Source organism: Peromyscus maniculatus, chromosome 10, assembly GCF_049852395.1.
Source record: "Peromyscus maniculatus bairdii isolate BWxNUB_F1_BW_parent chromosome 10, HU_Pman_BW_mat_3.1, whole genome shotgun sequence".
NCBI lineage: Eukaryota > Metazoa > Chordata > Mammalia > Rodentia > Cricetidae > Peromyscus > Peromyscus maniculatus.
The window spans coordinates 39,839,462-39,860,051 of NC_134861.1; the positions used below are offsets into that span (position 1 = coordinate 39,839,462).

General features: G+C 40.1%; 1 long non-coding RNA gene across 1 annotated transcript in view; it reads right to left on the bottom strand.

The window, feature by feature from the left end:
- LOC121832748 (uncharacterized) overlaps positions 1 to 3,354 on the bottom strand; it is a 256,194-nt gene extending 252,840 nt beyond the window's left edge. Inside the window, exon 1 of the long non-coding RNA XR_006076453.2 lies at positions 3,294 to 3,354. This is a non-coding gene — a long non-coding RNA (uncharacterized LOC121832748). The remainder of the gene's footprint in view (positions 1 to 3,293) is intronic.
- Positions 3,355 to 20,590: the final 17,236 nt, after the last annotated feature.

Here is a 20,590-nt window from a genome sequence, read left to right on the forward strand (position 1 = left end):
CTTGCTGCTACAGCCCTTATTCAGATCTCACCTGTTTTTACATGCATTGTGTGTGTGAGTGTGCTTGCACACATATCTACATAGTACTGAGATTTTTATAGCAAAATTTAACTGTGAAAGACAATCAAAAAAGACTTCACAGAGCTGACAAAAAGTGTGTTTATTTCTCATATCAGTATGAAGGAAGGGATTCAATGTAATGTTACAGATAATATCATGAAACTCATATAAAAAGCCACAAAATTTAGGTAAGGGGACACAGCTCTTAGGTGTGAAGCTGAACCATGGGTCTCTGATACACAGCTTGTGCTGTCTGAAGGACCTCACCTTAAGGATGGAGGCCGGTAGGGTGCTATGAGGGAGGCAGCCTTGGGAAGCAGCAGGCCTTTGTTCTATTTCCTACACACAGGTTTGTTGGTACTTGCAAGCAACTGATAGCTGTTTTCCTTAACTCTGTCCCAACATCTGAGGCCTAGAATATCTTTTTTTAAAGGGAGGAGAGAGAGGCCTGTTCCCCCCAGGAAGCTCCGCTGTTCTTACACTGCCAGGCCCCAGTCACCTCTCTTAAGGCTGCCAGCTAGAGTCCTGCAGAGCAAAGCAAGTAAAGAGCTTTAAAAAGGGAGTGGGGAGGGGGGGGTGGCACACAGAGCCGCTTAAGCAGCCTGGGAAGAATCACGAGGAAGAAAGTGACTGTTGTCCTCCTCTCTGAGGCTCCTTTCTGTTGCCCAGACTCACTGAAAGCAGTGGGATCTGAACCTCAGCCAAGAGACAAAGGGCTTTTCTGGCGAAGAAGCAATTGTAGCCACTATGGGCCAAAACCGGAGGGAAGCATTTTATGTGGTAAGAGGGGCCTAGCATTGGTGAGCGCAGGATGTAATTTAATTCTAGGATGCACCTGTTCTATTTTAGGCAGACCCATGTGATGCAGAGACAATCCAGCCCCCATGAACTCCAACACTATAGAAGCATCACTCATTCTGCTCATTCATTCACTTAATCTCTTGCTTCTTTGGCTGTCTAATTTAGTAATTAAGAATATAGCCCTGAGCTAGATATGGTGTGCGCACCTGCAGTCCCGTCCAGAAGGAGGCTGAGAGGAGAGGACCCCAAACTGGAGGCACCTGGGGTGCTATAGCAAGACCCTGTCTGAAGACAAAACCAAAACAAAGATAGCCTTGAAATAAGAGACAGTTTCATTAACACACATTAAGTGTTCACTAACTATCTGGCACTGCTCAAAGCATTGGAGTAATAGGACGTCAAAGCCCTAGCTCAAGGTCATCAGTGGCTTTAGAGTTGCAGGGGGGGAGGTGAACAATCATCATGACAAGTAAATTATATAGTGTGCTAGATTGTTGAGTGCTGTGGGGAAAAGTAGGTGTATAGCATAGAAAGGGGTCTGGAGAGTGCTGGACAGCGGACTTCTGGATACAGCACAGCATTAATGTATGGTTATCAAGGTAGAGCTCACTGAGAAAGCCACATGTGAGCAGAGAAAAAGGCAGGTGTGAGGGTGGGTAGGCCATGTAGATATAGAGGGAGAGGGGAAGCCAACTCAGTGAGTGAACAGCTAGAGACAGATTATAAGGAAGGAGCCACGCCTGCTCCATGCAGAATCAGTAGCAAAGCCCAGGAGTAAATGCAGGGAAAGAGAGGAAAGTGTGTGTGTGTGGCAGGGGGTGAAGGGGGATGAGGGGGTGAGGTGGTGTGGGGGCGGGGGTGGCGAGCCTAGGGGCAGAACCTTCAGAAGAATTGTACAGCCATAGCCGGTTACTGCCCTTACTGAATGATGTAAGTAGCCACAGCAGGGCTTAGCAAGAGTGTCATGATATCTCCAGTGTGTGGAAAGATTCACTCAAGCCACAACCCAACCATAGAGCAGACCTTAGATGTGTGACATCAGCCCAAGGAAGACACAGAGACGACTATCACAGCTATCCTGAGGAGAGGTAACCTAGGACAGCAATACCTCAGGCCAAGACAGAAATAGTGGACACTGATAAGTAGCTGGACTCAGTACATATTTTAACAGCAGAGTCAAATTTCTAATGGACTGACTACAGGGTCCAGGACAAAGGGTGAAGTCCATGATGATTATAAATAGTCTGAGACAATAGGGATTATTGGGGAGATTATTAAAATATCGTCCTGTGGTTGACGCGGTAGCTCAGTCAGAAGAGTGTTTGTCTAGTCAGCACAAAGAGATGAGTTAGATCTTCCAGAACATACATAAGAAAAAACTGGGTATGGGGGCATGTGCTTGTAAACTCAGTGCTGAGGAATGGACAGGCAGATCCCTAGGCTCGTTGGTCAAAGGAGAAGTATAACCCCAATCTCCCCCTCCATTCTCATTCCTCTTCTCCTGCTTCTATTAATATCACCATCATACTCCCAGGAACTTGTTAACAAGACAAAGATTCTATTTGGTATTTGGGTCTCTCTACTGTTCAAATCCTATCAATCAACATCATTGAGTCCATATTTGATAATAGTTATTTTCAATTTCTAGCCAACAACACTGTTTTCTGGCTTTAATTCTAGCAACCTCTCCTCTAAACTATTGCATCAGTCTAAGTCCCGCCAGAGCCCCTGGCTACTCCATCCTTGAGTCCTTCTTTCATAACATTTTCAGACAAGTCTTAGGGGCAAATTTGATCTTCCTCACTGTTTCTTACAAGACATCAGTTCTCCATTGTTGGTGGGATGCAGACACTTGTTTCTCATTTCACTTCCTCCATAAATTGGATTCTATCTACCCTCTATCTCTGCTTCTCACTACTCTCTTTTATAGATTCATCATGTGTGTTTAAGAAGATAAGCCATTCTCTGTGGGACATTGTCCCCTTGGCCTCTGTCGTCTTCTGCCTATGATATTTCCCCCTAACTTTTCTTTCAAGGCTTGTGTCAAACTCTTCACCTTGATAGCAACCCCAGTGGATCCACTGACTCTTCACTCAGCACTTGGAACTGGAGTTTTGTACATGCTTGATTTTGACACATTTTAAAATTTCCCTGCCCATTGTCCATCTCTGGTAGTTGTGGCATTTATTCCACTTGCTTGGATAATACTAGTTTCTCTAGCAAATCACCCCCGTATTTGGGTGGCTTAACACAATGAAAGTTTCTTTCTCAGATGAGAATGTAGTATGGGTCTTCTCACTTAGTAGACAATTTTTCTCCATGTCTGATTTCAGAGATCCCATGTCTCTCCATGTTGTAACTTCAGAATCTTCTGCTTCTAGCAGAGAAGGAAAAACATGGTACAGACTTGAATATGTATATTTGATACTCACTTTCCATTCTGAAAATGAGTCAGCCAGTCTCTCTCTGTCTTAAAACAGCAAGAAGGTGTAGTGCCCAGCTGGACAGTTCCTCCCTGGAGACAGCTCTACTATGCTATAGAAAGAAAAGCATAATGATACATCGTTAGAGACAGAGATGACAATGTTTAAATGTTGTCCATTATCTATAATAGCCTCTTTGTGCTGGGATTTACAAACAGACATAGTTGATATGGATATAGATATAATTTTCAACACAATGTAAAGCATTATATAATATATATATTATAAATATAATAGTTGTTTGTTTGGACAGGGTCTCTCTATATACCTCTGGCTGGCCACTGTATAGACCAGTATAGCCTTGAACTTGTGGGCTTCTTCCTTCTACTTCCTGAGTATTAAGATTCAAGGCACCTGCTATATACCCACCTACTATAGCACCTGCTATAAAAATCCTCGCTCTTTTAATGATTTATTAGTTTTGTTTTATGAATTTGTTTTGCCTGTATGTATGTCTGTGAATGATATGTATGTTTGGTGCCCAGAAGAGGGTACTGGATCCCCTGGAATTCAAGTTATTGTTATAAGCCTCTATGTAGGTGCTGAGAGCCTAACCCAGGTCCTCTGTAAGAGCAGCATCTGCTCTAAACCACTAAACCATCTCTCCAACCTCTATTTCTTGTTTTTGAGAGGGGGAAATTTAGTTTTAAAGTCATTAAAGACTAATAATAAGTAAAAGTTGATGAGCGTTGGTTATGAAATGGACTGATGACTTCACATGCAACATTATGCAAGTTGATAAAGTTGTTGACCAAGGCTTGAATCTATCTAGATCTGTCTGACTCTAAAGCTTACGTTCCATCTGTTACTACTTCAATATTTCCTTCATCTTACATGGGAATCTTACAGGATAATAGATGTTAGCATTTAAAAAGTACTTCTTCATGGGGAACCCCATGGAAAAGGGGGACAAAGAATTGTAAAAGCAGATGGGTCCAGAACACTAGGAGAATACAGTTCACAGAATTAATTAAGCAGGGCTCATAGGGACTCACAGAGACTGAAGTGGCAACCATGGAGACTGCATGGGTCTCTACTAGGTCCTCAGCAAATGTTATCATTGTTAGTTCTGTGTTTTTATGGTACTATTAGCACTAGTAGTGGGGCTGTCTCTGATTATTTTGCCTGTTCTTGCCACCCTTTTCCATCTACTGGGTTGACTCACCCTGCCCTGATATAAGGGTTTGTGCCTAAGTCTTATTGTAACTTGTTATGATGTGTTCAGTTGATATCCTGGAAGACCTGCTATTTTCTGAAGGGAAATGGAGGAAGAGTAGATCTGGGGGAGAGAGGAGATGGGGAGTGAGTGGAAGTGGGAGGAATGGAGGGAGGGAAAATTGAAGTCAGGATGTATTATATGAGAGAAGAATTTTAAAAAAGAAATGCTTCTTATTTTTACTCTTTATAATATAATATATATTATAATTTATATATTATATATTATAGTGCTTAACGTACCATATAATGGTATATATGTGTATATATGCTTATATATACATATATATCAAATTTCATATATATATGTAGACATAGAGAGGCAAATTTTTCATGATATATAAAGAATATATATAAATATAGATATATGTGTGTAAATATATATATCCTTTTATCTGTATATATGGTATACAGGTTATGTGTGTTTATATGTATATTTAAAGATCCATACACATAAACACATAGATATATATACCTATCTATAGTATGTATGTAAATTTATATAGCATTGTGTAAATATATTTAATATATTATATTTATTTAAATTGTATATTAATATATTTAAAAATCTAATCATAATAGTTTATGGTTAAATACACACACACACACACACACATATATATATATAGTATCATTATTGTGTTCTTTGTATAGTTAAGTGAGCTGAGGGAAAAAGAGGTAAAATAGCTTGTTTAAGGCTTTACAGGAAGCAATGTCCTGAGCATCTGAGCTGAAGCAGCCAAGGCTTGAAACATGGCTTGCCACCTGTGCTAAATCTCCAGGTTGGTTGGACTCTTTGTCTCCCCTGGCATGAAATAGTGAGCTCATTAAAGCCAGAATGCTGTTGTACTCACCCCTGTATTCCCTGTACCTGACATTGCCTGGTAAACTCTGATAAATATTTATTGAATTGGAATGATGAGTTCAGAAAAAAATAATTAACAAGAGAAGGCATGCAATTTAGAGTCTGAAAGGTTAGAGGAGGAGTGACAATTTCTGCCAGAGAAAGGCAGCATTTCAAGAAGCAAATTAAAGTCCAAGTATTTGGTAAACTCTCACTGTTTGTCTTTCTGGGAAACATCTGCAGTTTTGGCCGTGGTCCAGTGCTGGAGAGCCTGCATGCAGTAAAAAGACCATTCTACTTCACCTAGCCCATCGAGTATGACCTTCTAACCTTCTTCTGGTGTGCCTCTCAGCCAAACATTGCTCTGAAACCCCAGAGACAGGGAAATGCTTTTCTGTTTGCATTGAAAGCTTGGGGAAGACATCTGAGGCAGAAGGGAAACTCAAGTCTTTGCAAGTTCATTTTTGACTGGGATGTCACCAAAAATGGGGCCTACCTGAGGAAAGCCTTTGGATTTCCTGATGGGGCAATGCTGATTCATGAAAGTAATTAATATTTATGAGAGTTGGTAGATAACAGAAACACAGGCATGCTGACTATGCTGGTTAATCCATCCAATTGGAGGCAGTCAAATTTTACTCATTTTCTTCCAATAAAAGGAAGTGGGCATCATGCAGTGTTGGCTTTTGTTTGTATTGTTAAAATGAACTGATATTTTAGACTTTCTGTGAAGATGATATATTACATTTCTGCTTTGTTCTTCTGTTTCAAATGGAAAAAGAGAACCATATATAGATGCATACTGTGTGTGTGTGTGTGTGTGTGTGTGTGTGTGTGTGTGTGTGTGTGTGTGTACAGCCAGAAATAAAGAGGGGAAATGACCTCTCCTGGAGGAGGAATGAAAAAGACAGGAAAGAGTGAGGGGTGGGGGTGCGGGGCTGTAGAAAGAGTCTCAGGCTCTATGTCTAGAGTCCATCTATTGGTTTGACATTTTAGGCCTTCCATAGTATGAAGGGTTGTGTCAGCCATGATGAAGAGCCATGACCAGATATTGCTCAGAGCCAGTGACTAGATATATATGGCATTTTCTCACTTAAGCAGAGGGAAAGCCTTACTGTATACTTTATCTGCCTCCATGGACTTTACCAGCCTCTAACTTGAGAGCCCTTAGAAGGCATAGATAACTAGCTAACAACCAGGAATGGAAATAAACTATAACTAATGTGAGGACTGCATCTACAACATTATTGATGCATGAGAAAAGGATTCCAGGATGCTGGAATTAGAAAGAGCAGGAGTCCAGTATTTAGGCCTGAAGTAAGAGGATGGCAGATCAAATCATAGTTATAGCAGAATTAATATACATGAAGCCTTTATTAACTCATTAATTCATAGCCTACCCCAATGGGATAAGAATCAGGATTCAGAAGTTCTAGACATGTCTGGCATTGTAAGTACAGCAAAATAAATGTAATAGAACAGGATAAACGCACAAGAAGCAGTTGTACTCCAAGGCACCTTTTATTGCCCAAGTTATATAAGTGTTCTCCAGTTTCCATTAATGACCAGGGCCACAAAAGGAACCAGAAGACTCTGGATTCAGGAAGATCCAGCACATCTTAGAGGAAGATACAAACCGCAAATGCTCAAAAAGAGGGCCCAGATTCCTTTGTCCACTCAACCCCTAGAAGACCATCAGAAGGTCCAAGCAGGAGACTAGAGGATTTGGGACCCCTACAGAAAATGAAACAATTGGAGCAAGGACATGCAGCTACTAGACAATTCGAGATTCAATTGCGTAAGGAAACTGTTGTTTGTTTAATTAAAGTTACTGCATTCAGGAAGCAAGGACTAATTCTATTTCAAAGGAACACATACAAAATAACAACAAAGAAATTTGCAAAATTAAAATTATAAGAGCAGAAGAATAAATGCTTAAAATTCAACATAATATTTGGACAATGAAATGAAAGAAACCTTTTGAAGCCAAAGCTCAAAGAGCTAAAAATAGGAATTTAAAAGAAAATAGAGGATTTGTGCAGAAGAGAAGATAGCTAAATATTAAGAATTCTAGAAAGAAAAGATAAAGAAAACACAGTACAAGCAAATCTTTTTTTTTTTTTTCAAGTTCCCAGAATTTAGAGTCTACAGACTGAAAGATTGCACTGGGGATGTAGCACATTTGACTCTAAGAAACTAACACGGGTTCTCCTCAAAGCATATCGGCAAAAAATTTTAGAACACTCAAAAAGAAAAAGGAAATATATGTAAGTACACATTCATCAGAGCTATATGAACTTCCTGTGACACTTGATTCTAGGAAATCATGCAGAGAACTGGTGGTTAGAAGTCCATACCTAGGCAAATCAAATGAGAAAGTAGAACAAAGTGATTCCACACTGACATCTTTAAGAATTACTGGCCAGTGAATTCTCATTCTGAGAGATGAATAGTATGTTTTCCCTCAAACAACGCAATAAATCTGACAGAGAAAACAGAAGAGCTGGCAAAGCTGCAACTCGGCGTCAATGCAAAGGTAGCTCAGGATGATGGGAGATGTGCACTCGAACAGCTGCTCTGCAAATGTCCACCGAGAAAATGATGCAGAGACCGTCCACTATGCTCCACTTCATCACATTTCATCATCTCACTATAGGACCAAGATAAGTACTAAGTCTTTAACTCATGGACCTTTGGAGAAAGATTTAAGATTCAAACTACAACACACAAAAATGTAATCCTTATTTAAACAAAAAGTGATATATAACTATTTGGGGAGTGTAAGAGAAAATTAGCCTGATTTCAGAGCAAGAAGTGAGGAGATAATACGTACAAACACAGAAAAACAAAAATATAGCAGTATATTAATGCTGGCTGGAAATACAGAAGTACATACCAAAAGTAAAACAGAGCTACATGCAAGCAACTTCTGTTGTAAAAGGAGAATCACTTTTCTCCTAGGACAAGAACCATGATAGGTTGTCCAATCTCAAGCAGTTAGTCCTAAACATATATACATATGAGCAATACTAAATGGACTAAGAAAGGTGTAAATTTTTTTTTTTTTTTTTTTGGTTTTTCGAGACAGGGTTTCTCTGTGTAGCTTTGCGCCTTTCCTGGGACTCACTTGGTAGCCCAGGCTGGCCTCGAACTCACAGAGATCCGCCTGGCTCTGCCTCCCAAGTGCTGGGATTAAAGGCGTGTGCCACCACCGCCCGGCTAAAGGTGTAATTTATTTACATTTTAATAACATTCTTTGTTGGAATTCTGTACCTTAGGTTTAGGTTCAACTGATAGACACAGATAGTGAGGAAATAACAAATATGACATTAATTTTTCTCTAGTATAGAGAAGACAGATTGACCATCCAAGGCTGATCTATTGGATAGTCAAGGTACTAGGATCCATCTAGATTTGCTTCTGCCCCTCACAGATAATACGGCTTATCCTATGTCTCAAGATGCCTTCTGTAACATCAAACATCATATCCAAGGTCCATTATCAGATAGAAAAAGAAGAAAGTTTTTTTCTTATTTTTCCTTTTAAAACTATTTGTTGATGTATATTTTGTGCCCATGAGTTTCTGTGTGCCACAAGTGTACCGGTGTCCATAGAGTCAAGAGGGCACCACACAGATAGATCATCTGGAACTGGAATTACAGGTGGCTGGGAGACACCTGATAGAGTTTCTGGACTTGGCTCCTCTCTGAGAGCAGCATGCACTCTTAACCATTGAACATCTCTCCAATCCTTTGTCCTTATTTTTAATAATTTCTTCTTAGTACTTAGACATAGTAAGTAGTACTACTGCTACTCAATCTTAATGGCCAAATCATGCTAGGAATATATGTGTTACATGGACACCTAGATAAGATATTCATGCCCACAAAAATCAAACTCCAATTCTTCAGATCTAAGTGTGGCTCTCATCCCTCATCAGAGAAGAGTCACTTTGCAGTAGAGACCATTACAGAAAACCACAGCCAGTCATAATGCAGAGAACAATTGGTCATGGGGTGCCCAGACCCAACTGGTACATGTATAACTAAATTGTTGTACCTAAAGCTCACAGAACATTGTGGAAGCGGGGCCAGAAAGATTGTAAGAGCCAGAGGATCAGACAGATACTCTGCTGTGAGACTGACTCCCAGAAATTACAGGGAAAACTATAGCTGCTCAAGCAAGACCTGAACAATGACAACACCAAAAGACATGCTAATGTGCGAGCAGGACAACTCAAGGGGCCCCACACTAAGACAAAGAACCAAGCAGGATGCTAAGAGAGGCCGAATTAGTGTTCCCCAGAGAGGAGCTCCCTAGCTGGTCATCCAATAATCCAAGTGATCAGCCCCCAAATCACATGCATACAAGCAACACTATATTTTAACTAAAACTGAAAACATCAAACTTATCCACTCCAAGGGAGAAGACATAGATTGCAGTAAGCAGTTATGTGATATAAATGCTAAGCTTACAATGACATTCTTATGATACTTAGAGATTATCATTGATGACTGTGAAAGGAAACAAGATAAATCAAAGCCATAGAAAAGAGATATTTAAGAAACATGATTTGAAATAAAGAAGCCACACATTTGTTTAAACTTATCATATCTGATAAATATGAAGACAGTAATGTAAATGCATGTAGTTCGTCATCTCCTCTGTAAGAAAAAGAACCTTGAACTTTTAGCAGTATGATTCTGAGGAGTAAGAGCCAAAAAAAAAAAAAAAAAAAAGCTATCCAACTGTGTGTCCTAAGATCCTTCAGACCCTAACTTTATAAATAATGATAGTCATGTGTTACTTTAAGAAGAGGGCTGCCAGAACCAGGGTTATCAGTTGGCCCACCCCAACATCCACCCCATCTATGATCTTCTGGAGAAGATAAAGGGACTGGTCCTACAGACCCAAAGCTGCAGGATCTCCATGACACAGGGCAACAACAGGATATCCAAAAGGAGTCCTAATGAAGGCCTAGCATTGACAGTGTAGCAGAAACAAGAGGCCTTGAACCAGACCAATGACTCTTTGCAATGAACACTTGCAAGTAAAGTGTGTGGATAAAAGGGTTTACTGTGGGATACCACAGCTTTCATGATAAGATTGGTTTTTCCTTTTTTTTCTCTTAAATTTTATTTTACTTTATTTTAGGGGAGAGGTTGCAAGGACAGAGAGCAGGTACATATGGATGGGGAAGTGAATGGGATTGAGATACATGGTGTGAAAGACATAAAGAATAAATAAAAAGGAAGTTACAAAATAAAAAGAACAGGGCTGCAGTCTAAAAAGGATTTATAAGGCCATTTCATAATTGGCACAGACATCACAGAATGTACTTAAAGTGATCCAGGTGCTGTGGTCCAGTCTATATGGTATATATCATCATTATATACAGTCTATTATTGACGGAAATGTTATACAGCTTGTATTATATGTTAAAATGATAAGATTTGGCAAAGCTAGATGGGCCATCTGTAGATACTTATCATAGCATTCATTTCTGTTTTCTCTATATTTAACAAACTTCACACAATTAATAAGTGGGTTGATTTCTTTTTTCTCTCTTTTTTTTCTTTAATATTATCATTCTAGGTAATCAAGAGTGGTTCAACCATATTATATAAACCAAGCTGACCTTGAATCCATAGCAATCCCCTTGTTTCAGCTTCTTGGGTTCTGGAATAGCAAGCATGTGCTCCCCAGGACTAGCATATGGTTTGTTTTCAAAGTGTCAGGTCTTGTACAATTTTTCTTTAATTAATTCAAAGTTGTACTCTAAACTGACATATATTCACAAGCTACTTAGAAGAAATAGCTTCACTCCCCATTGTTTCTTATCTGATGATGCAGTTTTTAATCTTTAGAAGAAACACCCAGATTCATCAAAAACTAAACTTATTTTTTATTTAAAGTAAAAACATGAATTTGAGGGAAAGTCAATAATGTGAATATTACCTCAAAGGGATCAGTTTTTAAAACCTTGTGAAACATTTTCTTATCCAGTAATATTTCTTGAGATAATAGATGTGTCTTTGTTTTGTTCTCCAAAAGGTTTATGTACAAGATAAAGGCAAAAATTACATTTTATTTATTAACTTATTTATTTTTATTAATCTTTTTTATTTATTTTACATACCAACCACAGTTTCCCTTCCCTCATCTCTTCCCATTCCTTCTCCCACCTCTTTTCTCTCCCAACCCACCCCATCCACTCCTCAGAAAGAGTAAGGCCTCCCATGGGAGTCAACAAAGCATGGCATGTCAAACTGAGGAAGGACCAAGCTCCCAACACACACACTGCACCAAGGCTGATCAAGGCATCCCACCATAGAGAGCAGATTCCAAAAAGCCAGCTCATGCACTAAGGACAAATCCTGGCCCCACTGCTAGGGGCACTACAAACATACCAAGCTACATAACTATCACCCACATGCAGAGGGCCTAGGTCGGTCCCATGCAGGCTCCCTAGCTGTTGATTTAGAGTCCATGAGCTCCCACAATTTTGGGTCAGCTGTCTCTGTGGGTTTCCTGGTCACGATCGTGACCTCTTTTGTTCATATAATCCCTCCTCCCGCACTTCAACTGGACTCCTGGAGTTTGGCCCTGTGCTTGGCTGTGGATCTCTACTAGGGGATGTCTTTCTGTATGCTGTGAATATATGTTGTTCCCATTGGTTAATAAGTAAGCTGCTTTAGCCTATGGCAAGGCAGCTTAGAGGGAGGTGGGAAATGCAAGAAGAGAGACAGGAAAGAGAAAGGCAGAGTCCGGAGAGAGACACTAGCCTGCCACCCAAGGAACAACATGCCAGCAGACCAGTAAGCCACAGAATATGTAGCAAAACATAGATTAATAGAAATGGGTTAACTTGAGACACAAGAACTAGCTAGCAAGAGGCCTGCCATAGACCATACAGTTGGTAGATAATATTAAGTCTCTGAGTGATTATTTTTAAGTGGCTGTGGGACCGCAATACTGGGCGGGACTGGAGAAAACTTCTGACTATATATCTCTGCATCTGTTTCTCTCAGTTACTAGATGAAGGTTCTATGATAACAATTACAGTAGTCACCAATCTTATTACTGGAGAAGGCCAGTTCAGGCACACTCTCTACTATTGCTAGGAGTCTTAGCTGGGGTCATCCTTGTGGATTTCTGGGAGTTTCCCTGGTACCACGTTTCTCCTTAACCCCATAATGTTCCCCTCTATCAAGATATTTATTTCATTGTTGCCTCTCTCAGTCCTTCCCCCAACCTGACCATCTCAATTCCTTATGTTCCCAACCTCTATCGTGTCCCCTCTCCTGCCCCTACCCCCAGTTTACCCAGGATATCTCATCTATTTCTCCTTCCCAGGGTGATTCATGCATCCCTCTCAAGGTCCTCCTTTTTACCTAGCTTCTCTGGGACTGTGGACTGTAGCCTAGTTATCCTTTGCTTTACATCTAATATCTACTTGTGAGTGAGTACATAGTGTGTTTGTCTTTCTGGGTCTGGATTACCTCACTCAGGATGATTTTTTTCTAGGTCCATCCATTTGGCTGCAAATCTCATGGTGTCATTGTTTTTTGTTTTTTTTTTTTGTTTGTTTTTTGTTTTTTTTTTTTTGTTTTTTTTTTTTTTTTTTTTTTTAACCACTGAGTAGTAATCCATTGTGTATATGTACCACAGTTTCTTTATTTGTTCTTTGGTTGAGGGGCATCTAGGTTGTTTCCAGCTTCTGGCTATTATGAATAATGCTATTAACATGGTTGAGCAAGTGTCCTCGTGGTATGATTGATCATCCCTTGCATATATGTCCAAGAGTGGTATAGCTGGGTCTTGAGGTAGATTGATTCCAAACTTTCTGAGAAACTGCCATACTGATTTCCAAAACAGCTGTACAAGTTTGCACTCCCATTAACAGTGGAAAAGTGTTCCCCTTACTCCAGATCCTCTCCAACAGAAGCTGTCATCAGTGTTTTTGATCTTAGCTATTCTAACAGGTGTAAGGTGGTATCTCAGAAACATTTTGATTTGCATTTCACTGATGACCAAGGATGTTGAGCAATTTCTTAAATGTTTTGGCCATTTGAGATTCTTCTGTTGAGAATTCTCTATTTAGAGCAAGGTCACATTTTATTCAATGCTTTCTTCTATTTCCAACATAATCTTCTTAGAACTCATCTCTTGACACCAAAAGGACAGAAAGGAAAGCTAACACTCAGGCAGGCCTCCAAATTAATACAATGGTAGTGCATTGCAGTTTTCTCCTCCACGTGCTTCTTTCCCTTTCTATGTCATCACAGTTTTATGGAGCTGGGAATATGAGAAATGTATCATGGCTAGGCCTCACTTCAACTAAATCTCTTCATGATGTCTTGCTCCTTACAAATAAGGCTGATTTGGTAGTTTATTTTCACAATTTTGTTAACAAAAAATTAGCAGTAGTCAGCATGCTATCTATGAAATTCAAATATATCCTGATTTCTTTTTTTCTTATATCTTTTTTATTAAGAGATTTTCTATTCATTTTACATACCAAATTCACTTCCAGCCGCCCCTGCCAACCCACCCTCCATTCCTACCTCCTCCAAGGCAACGAATCTCATGGGGAGTCAGCAGAGCCTGATACATTCAGTTCAGGCAGGTCCAAGCCCCTCCTCCCTGAACCAAGGCTGCTCAAAGTGTCCCACCATAGGCACTAGGCTCCAAAAAGCTGGCTCATGTACCAGGGACAGGTCCCGATCCCACTGCCTGGGCACCCCCTAAACAGTTCAAGCTAACAACTGTCTCGCCTATCCAGAAGGCCTAGTCCAGTACCATGGGGGTTTCTTAGCTATTGGTCCACATTTTATGCATTTCCACTAGTTTCTTTGGCCATCTCTGTACATTTTCCCATCATGATCTTGATGTCCTTTGCTCATAGAATCCCTCCTCTTTCTCATCAATTGGACTCCTGGAGTTCAGCCTGGTGCCCAGCAGTCGATCTCTGCATCTCCTTCCATCAGTCCCTGGATGAAGGCTCTATGATGACAGTTAGGTTTTTCAGCCATCTGATCACTGGAGTAGGCCAGTTCAGGCACACTCTCAACTGTTGCCAGTAGTCTAAGGTAGTGTCATCCTTGTGGATTCCTGAGAACTTCCCTAGCACTCTGTTTCCTCCTATTCCCATGATGTCTTCATTTATCATAGTACCTCTTTCCTTGCTCTCCCACTCTGTCCCTGTTCTAGCTTGAACCTCCCATTCTACTATGTTCTCATTCCCCATCCCTTGTCCTCCATCACCTCCCCTCACCCCCAGTTTGCTCATGTAGATCTCATCTATTTCTCCTTCCCAGGGTGATCCATGCATCCTTCCTAGGTTCCTTCCTGCTAGCTAGCCTCCCTGGAGCTGTGGGTTACAATCTGGTTATCCTTTGCTTTACATCTAGTATCCACTTATGAGTGAGTACATAACATGTTTGTCATTCTGAGTCTGTGTTATCTCACTCAGGATGATATTTTCTAGTTCACTCATTTGCCTGCAAATTTCATGATGCCATTGTTTTTCTCTGCCGAGTAGTACTCATATATATATATATATATATCACATTTTCTTAATTCATTCTTCAGTTGAGGGGCAACTAGGTTGTTTCCAGCATCTACGTACTATAAATAATACTACTATGAACATAGTTGAGCATGTGTCCTTGTGGTATTATTGAGAATTCCTTACGTATATGCCCAAGAGTGGTATAGCTGGGTCTTGAGGAAGATTGATTCCCAATTTTCTGAGAAACCACCATACTGATTTCCAAAGTGGCTGTACAAGATTTCACTCCCACCAACAGTGGAGGAGTGTTCCCCTTGCTCCACATCCTTTCCAACATAAGCTGTCTTCAGTGTTTTTTATCTTAGCCATTCTGACAGGTGTAAGATGGTATCTTAGAGTCGTTTTGATGCATTTCCCTGATGACTAAGGATGTTGAGCAATTCTTTAAATGTCTTTTGGCCATTTGAGATTCTTCTGTTGAGAATTCTCTGTTTAGCTCTATAGCCCATTTTTAATTGGATTGTTAGGTATTTTGATGTCTAGTTCTTGAGTTCTTTATATATTTTGGAGATCAGCCCTCTGTTAGATGTGGGGTTGGTAAAGATCTTTTCCCATTCTGTAGGCTGTCATATTGTCTTATTGACCATATCCTTTGTCCTACAAAAGCTTCTCAGTTTCAAGAGGTCCCATTTATTAATTATTGCTCTCAGTGTCTATGCTACTAATGTTTTATTTAAGAATTGGTCTCCTGTGCCAATGCATTCAAGACTATTTCCTACTTTCTCTTCTAACAAGTTCAGTGTAACTGGATTTATATTGAGGTCTTTGATCCACTTAGATTTGAGTTTTGTGCATGGTGACAGATATGGATCTATTTGCAATCTTCTACATGTTGACATCCAGTTATGCCAGCAACATTTGTTGAAGATGTTTTCTTTTTTCCATTGTACAGTTTTGGCTTCTATTTTGGAGTTTTCTTTTCTAATAATAAATTAAAATAAACCACACTTTGTTACATATCCATTATCCATTTCTGTTAGAAATTATCCATTTCTGTTAGATTTTCTAATTAGGTGTAGTACAGGTTTTAAAAGTATGTCCTTATGGTTCTCTGGATTTCCTTGGTGTCTGTTGTTATGCTCTCTTATTACTTACAATTTTGTTAATTTGGATATTCTCCCTCTGCCTTTTAGTTAACTAGGATAAGGGATTGTCAATCTTACTGATTTTCTCAAAGAACTAACTCTTTGTTTCATTGATTGTTTGAATTCTTTTTGTTTGCTTTCTTTGTTGTTTTTGTTTCTATTTTATCGATTTCAGTCATGAGTTTAATCATTTCTTGCAAACTACTCCTTTTGGATGTAATTTCTTCAATTTGTTATAGAGCTTTCATGTGTGCTGTTAAGTTGATTGTATGAGACCTCTCCATTTTTATTAGGCAATTTGTGCTGTGAACTTGCCACTTAGAATCACCTTGTATCCCTTAAATTGGGGTATGTTATGTATTCATTTTCATTCAATTCTAGAAAAATTTCCTCCTCTCTCCTTATGGTTCTTAGATTTGGTCTCTTCATAGTATTCCAGATTTCCTGGATGTTTTGTGCAAGGAGTTTCTTTTAGATTTAACATTTTCTTTTACCAAGGTATCTATTTCTTCTATCATCTCTTCAATGCTTGAGATTCTCTCTTCCATCTCTTATCGTTTGTTGGTGAAGCTTGCCTTGGAGGTTTCTGTCAGAGTTCCTAAATTTTTCATTTCTAGATTTCCCCCAGTTTAGGTTTTTCTTATTGATTCTATTTCTACTTTTAGGTGTTGGACTGATTTATTCATTTCCTTCCACAATTTTGTTTGTGTTTTCATAGATTTCATAGATTTGAGGGATTTATTAATTGCCCCCTTTAAAGAGCTCTATCATATTCATAAAGGCTATTTTAAGGTCATTTTCTTGTGCTCCAGCTATGTTGCAATACTCAGAGCCTGCTGGGGTAGGGTTGCTGGGCTCTCATGGAGACAAATTGCCCTAGCCATTATTGTGTTTTTACACTGGCATCTAGGCACCTGAGTGTAGGAAGATTGCCATTCTAACTGCTGATATCTGCTCTTGTCTTTGTTGGGCAGATGTTTTGTTCCTTGCCTTCTGTTGCCTCCTCTGGTCCTTAGGAGAGTGTGGTGACTGTGTGCTGCTTGTATGAAATTCTTCTGGGATTCCAATAGGTGTGGCCACAAGGGGCTTCCAGGTAAAATGTTTTTCTAGGTATTGGAAGCTGATACTTAGGAATGAGGGTGGGCTGGGGGAGGCTGGGAGCTATCCCCCAGGAAGGAGGAAAGCAGGTGTTCCACTAGGATCTGATTAGTTCCCTAGGAATAGGGACAGAGAGTGAAGAGAGGCCCCTGCAAATGGTCTGCTACAGAGCTGGGGATGAGACTGGGGCATTGGACTTGGTGGAACAGAGGGAGAGGTGAAGATCTGCAGTTAACCTACCTGCTTCCCTGGCTGGAGTGGTCTGTGAGTTCCCAGGGAAAGCCTGCTGGAGTTGGGGGCTAGGATACAGCAATGAGTGGGGGAGGGAAGTTTGGAGGGGATGATCTGTTTGATCCACTGGAGATGGGGGAGGGGAGAGAAGTTAGAAAGGAACAGCTATGTGATCCACTGGAGATGGGAGGAGGGGGGTGGAAGTTAAGAAAGGAAGATATATGTGATCCACTGGAGATGGGGGAGGGGGAGGGAAGTTAAGAGGGGAAGATCTATGTGATCTACTGTAGATGGGGGGAGGGGAGGTAAGCTACAGCAGATTGTTTGCTACAGAACTAGGGATAAGACTAGAAGATTGGATTTGGAAGAGCTTAGTGAGAGGTGAAAATCTGAAGGTAGTCTACTTGCTTCCCTGGCCAGTTTGTCAAAAACTAAACATTTTACTAACTTTAAAAGAATGTTGCTAATAACTAACATTGGGTGAACCCCTACTATGTGGAGATGATTGCCCACAAAACTTTATTCTAAACAGTTCATTATAGAATATGTTTGCATATTAATATACTGGTTGTTGTTTGAGTCTGTGGATCCTGGACAATTTCATAACTTTCTGATTACCTGTACAAAGGCTAATGTGTTCTCCTATTGAGTCACACTGCAATTAAATGAAGAAAACTCAAAATGTTCTTCTTATGTGCACAGGAGGCAGTAGAAACATTCTTTGACTTCCTTCTTGGCAAAGATCTGTTTATTGAGCAATCGTCACTGAGTCCACCACCTCTAAAGATCTCTGCTTAGTCAACATTTCTATCAAGATTGTTACAACATCCCCTATACCACCACCAAACTTAGGTGAAACTAGGCACTGCTTGTCTTAGGTTGCTATGGTAGTCTGTCTTTGTTTTTAAAATGAGGTTTGTTGTTACTATCATTAATTATGTATATGTGTTTTGCAGAGGTATGTAAATTTGAGTGCACGTGCCCATGGAGGCCAGAGGTATTGTATTGAATGACCTGGGCCCTCTTGCATTAACTAAAAATCAAGAAAATGTCCCCACAGATATGCCCACAGGCAAATCTGATGAAATGAATTCTTCTATTGAATTTCCCTCTTCCCATGTGAGTCAATTTGACAACAAAACTAAACAGGCCAACATCTAATTTACAAAATTATAAAGTGCTGCAAAAAGACAATCAGACAGAAAGTAACCTCTGTGTGTTTATTTTACAGTAACTGCATTTGGAATTTCCCTCTTCAATGATATCAGATTTCAGAGGTTTCAATTCCTGGGAAAACTATTTTTCTTACCAACAGAAGTCACAGGACATAGCAGTCAATACTGGCCAAATGAGGAGCAAATATTACTAATGTAGTGCCAGAAATCTTACATGACCAAGAGAAACAGCACCCAGAACAAGATTTCCTTCCAGTGTTTAAGCTCATTCCCTACTTTTCCAGTGAATTCAATTAGGCATAACCTTTAACCTCTGCAAATCTCAGTTCTTTTTTTTTTCCCCTTCGGTTTTTCGAGACAGGGTTTCTCTGTGTAGCTTTGCGCCTTTCCTGGAACTCACTTGGTAGTCCAGGCTGGCCTCGAACTCACAGAGATCTGCCTGGCTCTGCCTCCTGAGTGCTGGGATTAAAGGCGTGTGCCACCACCGCCCGGCTTCAGTTCTTAAAAAGATATGAGTTTTCCCAAAGATTACACATCAGAGCCTGAAGCATCATAGGATGGATGACTCTTTAACCTTTTCCAGATCGCACTGGGAAATTATCAAAATTTCTCAAAATGAAACTATTAATAATTGTGCTTCTGCCTATATTTTACACAGAACCTGATGTAATGTATATTCAAAACTATATAGTTATCTGTCAGTTTGAGGACTTAAACAGTCATAAGACAAGTGCTGTTAATAAGATCATCATTGCTAAGTATAATAAATTGAATGGTGACTCCCCCCCCCCCCCCGCCAAAAATATTCTTGACAACCCAGAGTATCAGAAAGAGACTTTATTTGTAAATAGGGACTTTGACATCCTTGGAAGGCAGAGGCAAGATCATGTGGAAACATGAATCAGGGATAGAATTGGGATGGCACTAGCTCAAATCCCCCAGAGTCACCAAGAGCTAACAGGAAGGACATACCATCACCTATGCCCTTTTACAGGAAATATGGCTCAGGCGATACCTTGAATTCAAGCTTCCAGCCTCCACAGCTGTAAAATGCTGAACTGCTGTCTTCTGTTTTAAACCACTCATCTGTTGTATTTTGTTATGAGAGTCCCAAGGGACTTACACACCACTGACTTATAAAACACCAAAACTGGTCATTGTCTCATTTGTTGAAAGTGTTAAAAATGTTAATTGAAAAACATAATGAGAGCAGGGCAGTAGGTGTAGCTGGAAGTCTTCTCTCCAGGTTCCCCAAGCCCCGCAGTCCCACAATCCACTTATAAAATAATCACTCAGACACTTATATCACTTATAAACTGTATGGCCGTGGCAGGCTTCTTGCTAACTGTTCTTTTATCTTAAATTAACCCATTTCTATAAATCTATACCTTGCCACGTGGCTGGTGGCTTACCAGAGTCTCTACATGCTGCTTCTCCTGGCGGTGGCTGCAGTGTCTCTCTCCTCAGCCTTCCGCTTCCCAGAATTCTCCTCTCTCCTTGTCCCACCTACTTCCTGCCTGGCCACTTGCCAACCAGTGTTTTATTTATATATAGAGCAATATCCACAGCAAGTAGGGGCACACGCCTTTAATCCCAGCACTCGGGAGGCAGAGGCAGGCGGATCTCTGTGAGTTCAAGGCCAGCCTGGTCTCCAAAGCAAGTTCCAGGAAAGGCACAAAGCTACACAGAGAAACCCTGTCTCGAAAAACCAAAAAGAAAAACATAATGAGAAATAACTTTAGTATTAGGAAATATATACGAGAAAGAGAATTAATAATTTAAAAAACTACTGGTGAGCTGGGAAAATATCTCAGTGAGTCAAGTGTTTGCCTTAAAAACACAAGAACCAAGTATGCTTTCTAGAGCCATGTTTTTGGTTTTTTTTTTGTTTTTGTTTTTTTTAAAAAAAAAAAAAGCAAAGATGGCTGCTGGCTTTAAGATCTCTTTGCCCCTACCATGCTCTGCTCCCTGTCCCAGGACCTTGTCTAAGTAGGCATGTAATAGCATCCTGTGTACCCTAAGCC